Source organism: Saimiri boliviensis, chromosome 17 (assembly GCF_048565385.1).
Source record: "Saimiri boliviensis isolate mSaiBol1 chromosome 17, mSaiBol1.pri, whole genome shotgun sequence".
NCBI classification, from domain to species: domain Eukaryota; kingdom Metazoa; phylum Chordata; class Mammalia; order Primates; family Cebidae; genus Saimiri; species Saimiri boliviensis.
Genome location: NC_133465.1, coordinates 55,850,233 through 55,855,120, shown reverse-complemented (window position 1 = coordinate 55,855,120; position 4,888 = coordinate 55,850,233). Strand labels below are relative to the sequence as shown.

The window sequence follows — 4,888 nt, the reverse complement described above, 5'->3', positions numbered from 1 at the left end:
GAGTGAGGAGGTCCTAGGACTTTACTTACTAGCAGAATCACGTGAAGAGACACCTGCCAGTGCGGGAGGTAAGGAGCTCGATCCCCAAGGAAAAGAGCGACTAGACAGCAGCTGCAAGACAGAACTGGAGTGCGCTGGGTCCCTAGAGGCCGGTTCCTGGTCGGCGCTGCTCTTCTGGAAGACATGGTAGACGCAGAGCTCTGGGCGATCCCCAGGTGAGGGCAGCGGCTCTGCCTGGGATTCCACCGCAGTAGAACCGAGTAGATAAGGGATGGGGAAGAAAGGATGTTGCCCGCACTGCTCCCCGATAGCACCCTGAATGGCCACATTTGCAGGAGCAGCAGCAGCAGAAGACACAGCGCTGGTCCAGGAGGCGGCTCGAGCTGTTAGTAAAGTCGCCTGACAGCTTTTTCTCCGTAGTATGCGAGTTGACAAAACAGCCAGAGAACAGGGCTCCCCATTACAATCTCTTCAAGCTTTTTTCCCTTGCTAACCAGATCTGATTCGTGCAAAACCATGCCTTGCACTTGTCCCTGGAGGAACTGGAGACAGTGGACTCGACCTTCAGCAGTGGTCCTCTACCTGGTGTCCATAGTGGGGGCGGTTCCCCTGTGTGTCTGCGAATTACAGAAACTGGAGGTTGGAATACACACCAAGGCTTGGTTTATTGCTGGGATCTTTTTGCTGTTGACTATACCTATGTCGCTGTGGGTGATATTGCAACACTTACTGCACTATACACAACCTGAACTACAAAAACCAATAATGAGGATTCTTTGGATGGTACCCATTTACCGTTTAGATAGTTGGATAGTGTTGAAATATCCCAGCATTGCAATATATGTGGATACCTGCAGAGAATGCTAGGAAGCTTATGTAATTTACAACTTTATGGGATTCCTTACCAATTATCTAACGAATCGGTATCCAAATCTGGTATTAATCCTTGAAGCCAAAGATCAGCAGAAACATTTCCCTCCTTTATGTTGCTGTCCATCATGGGCTATGGGAGAAGTATTGCTGTTTAGGTGCAAACTAGGCATATTGCAGTACACAGTTGTCAGGCCTTTCACCACCATTGTTGCTTTAATCAGTGAGCTGCTTGGTATATATGACGAAGGGAACTTTAGCTTTTCAAATGCTTGGACTCACTTAGTTATACTAAACAACATGTCACAGGTGTTTGCATGTATTGTCTCCTGCTATTTTATAAAGTACTAAAGGAAGAACTGAGCCCAATCCAACCTGTTGGCAAATTTCTTTGTGTAAAGCTGGTGGTTTTCGTTTCTTTTTGGCAAGCAGTAGTTATTGCTTTGTTGGTAAAAGTTGGCGTTATTTCTGAAAAGCATACGTGGGAATGGCAAACCATAGAAGCTGTGGCCACAGGACTCCAGGACTTTATCATCTATATTGAGATGTTCCTTGCTGCCATTGCTCAGCATTACACATTCTCATATAAACCATATGTCCAAGAAGCAGAAGAGGGTTCACGTTTTGATTCCTTTCTTGCCATGTGGGATGTCTCAGATATTACAGATGATATTACTGAGCAAGTAAGGCATGTTGGACAGACAGTCAGGGAACATCCCAGGAAAAAAATGTTTCCCGAGGATCAAGATCAAAATGAACATACAAACTTATTATCATCGTCATCACAAGATGCAATTTCCATTGCTTCTTCTATGCCACCTTCACCCATGGGTCACTACCAAGGGTTTGGACACACTGTGACTCCCCAGACTGCACCTACTACAGCTAAGATATCTGATGAAATACTTAGTGATACTACAGGAGAGAAAAAAGAATCTTCAGATAAATCCGTGGATTCCTGAACAGTATGGAAAAGCAAACTGTGCAACTACTATATTACATCATTACCTGATATCTCATGGATTTTGTGCTTGGGACAAACCATAAAAGATGGAAAATGTCAGGCCGGGCGCGGTGGCTCAAGCTTGTAATCCCAGCACTTTGGGAGGCCGAGGCAGGTGGATCACGAGGTCGAGAGATCGAGACCATCCTGGTCAACATGGTGAAACCCCGTCTCTACTAAAAAAAAAATACAAAAAACTAGCTGGGCGTGGTGGCGCGTGCCTGTAATCCCAGCTACTTAGGAGGCTGAGGCAGGAGAATTGCCTGAACCCAGGAGGCGGAGGTTGTGGTGAGCTGAGATCGTGCCATTGCACTCCAGCCTGGGTAACAAGAGCGAAACTCCGTCTCAAAAAAAAAAAGATGGAAAATGTCAACACAAAAATAGCTGAAAGCCAGGTACAACTACTGGATTTATATATGTAAGTTTTGTATATCAAAAATAATTGGTCTAAATTTCCTAGACTTAGATGTGATTTCTTAACATTCGAGTATCACATACTCAAATGGTAGACAATGACCCCAACTAAATCTTCCTGATGTTACACTGCTTTATTAAGAGGATGGATTTTTTTTTTTTTTTTTTTTTTTTTTTTTTTAAAGATCAGCACTTCCTACCACTGCGGCATGAATATAATGCTCTGGAATTAACAGAAAGCATAATGCGGAAATACAAATTAGTGGAACTAATCATGCGCCATATAAGTTTATCTAACAAACAATTACATCTCTATTTCTCAAATGAATGTCTTACAATAAATAAGAATTTATCATTAAAAAAAAAAAAAAAGAAGGCTGAGCTGGCTGCTCCTGCTCACTGGGGGAAAGTTGAATCTCCATAGGTAAGGGGGGAGGCTCCGTTGGGGCCCCCTGTTGGGTTACAGAAGGTTCCACCTCCTCTAGAGGCTGAGTTGGGGCCTCCTGCTGGGCTTGGGAAGATTCTGTCTCCTTGGCAGGCTCTGAAGTTATGGTAATCTCCACATCTGCAGGTTGGATTGTAATGTTGGGCAAGTTATAATGAGCTTGATCCTCATCTGGAGGTTGAACTGTCAGCTCATGATTCGGTAGAGCTAGAGCTAGACTTTCCGTAGAGGACTCTGGAGGCTGAGCTTGGGCCTCCTGCTGGGTCAGAGAAGGTTCAGCCCTGCAGTAAACTCAGAAGGCTGAGCTGGCTGCTCCTGCTCACTCTGGGAAGGTTCAGGCTCCATAGGAGGACATGGAGGCTCAGTTGGGGTCTCCTCTTGGATTGCAGAAGGTTGATTCTCATTCGGAGGCTGAGCTGGTGTCTCCTCCTGGGTTTGAGAAGGTTCAAGCTCCCCAGAACATATAGAAGGCTGAGCTGGCTGCTCCTGCTTACAGGGGGAAAGTTGAGGCTCCGTAGGAGGACCTGGAGGTTCATTTGGGACCTTCTGTTGGGTTGCAGAAGGTTCCACCTCCACTAGAGGCTGAGTCGGGGCCTCCTGCTGGACTTGGGAAGATCCGATCTCCTTGGTAGGCTCTGAAGTTATGGTAATCTCCATATCTGTATGTTTAATTGTAATGTTGGGCAAGTTATAATGAGCTTGATCCTCATCTGGAGGTTGAACTGTCAGCTCATGATTCGTGGAGCTAGAGCTAGACTTTCCGTAGACTCTGGAGGCTGGGCTGGGGCCTCCTGCTGGATCAGAGAAGGTTCAGCCCCCCGCAGGAAACTCAGAAGGCTGAGCTGGCTGCTCCTGTTCACTGGAGAAGGTTCAAACTCCACGGGAGGACCCTGAGGCTCAGTTCAGGTCTCCTCTTGGATTGTAGAATGTTCCATCACTTTGGGAGGCTGAGCTGGGGTCTCCTCCTGGGCCTGAGAAGGTTCAAGCTCCCCAGAAGATTCAGAAGACTTAGCTGGCTGCTCCTGCTCACTGGGGAAAGTTCAGGCTCCGTAGGAGGACCTGGAGGCTCCGTTGGGGTCTCCTCTTGGATTGCAGAAAGCTCCATCTCTTTGGGAGGCTGAGCTTGGGTCTCCTCCTGGGTCTGAGAAGGTTCAAGCTCCCCAGAAGATTCAGAAGACTTAGCTGGCTGCTCCTGCTCATTTGGGGAAGGTTCAGGCTCTATAGGAGGACCAGGAGGGTCTGTTGGGGTCTCCTCTTGGATTGCAGAAGGTTCCATTTCTTTGGGAGGCTGAGCTGGGGTCTTCTCCTCAGTCTGAGAAGTTTCAAGCTCCCCAGAAGTTTCAGAAGGCTGAGCTGGCTGCTCCTGCTCACTGGGGGAAACTTCAGGCTCCATAGGAGGACCTGGAGGTTCAGTTGGGGCCTCCTGTTGGTTTGCAAAGGTTCCACCTCCTCTAGATCCTGAGTCGGGGCCTCCTGCTGGGCTTGGAACGATTCTGTCTCCTTGGCAGGCTCTGAAGTTATGGTAATCTCCACATCTGTAGGTTGAATTGTAATGTTCGGCAAGTTGTCATCAGCTTGATCCTCCTCTGGAGGTTGAACTGTCAGCTCATGATTCGGTGGGGCTTGAGCTAGACTTTCCGTAGAGGACTCTGGAGGCTGAGCTGGGGCCTCCTGCTGGGTCAGAGAAGGTTCAGCCCCGCAGGAAACTCGGAAGGCTGAGCTGGCTGCTCCTGCTCACTGGAGAAGGTTCAGTCTCCGTGAGAGAACCTGGAGTCTCATTTTGTGTCTGCCTTTGGATTGCAGAGGCTTCCATCTCTTTGGGAGGCTGAACTGCGGTCTTCTCCTGGGTCTGAGAAGGTTCAAGCTTCCCAGAAGCCTCAAAAGGCTCAGCGGGCTGCTCCTGCTCACTGGGGGAATGTTCAGCCTCCACTGGAGGCCCTGGAGGCTCAGCTGAGGTCTCTTGCTGGGATGCAGAAGGTTTCCTCTTCTCAGGGTGCTCTGGTGTCTGAGCTGGGGCCTCAATTTGGGTTGAGGAAGAGTTCACCTCCTCGGGGTGCTCTGGAGGCTGAGCTGTGGCCTGTTCCTGGCTTGATGTAAGTTCCTTACCTGGCTCTGGAGTTCCTGTAAGCTCCACATCCACGGGCTTGACTGTGACA

At 48.5% G+C, this 4,888-nt stretch overlaps 1 pseudogene; it reads left to right on the top strand.

Moving 5' to 3' along the window:
* Positions 1 to 376: 376 nt before the first annotated feature.
* On the top strand, positions 377 to 1,871 carry LOC101040369 (transmembrane protein 184C pseudogene; annotated as a pseudogene).
* Positions 1,872 to 4,888: the final 3,017 nt, after the last annotated feature.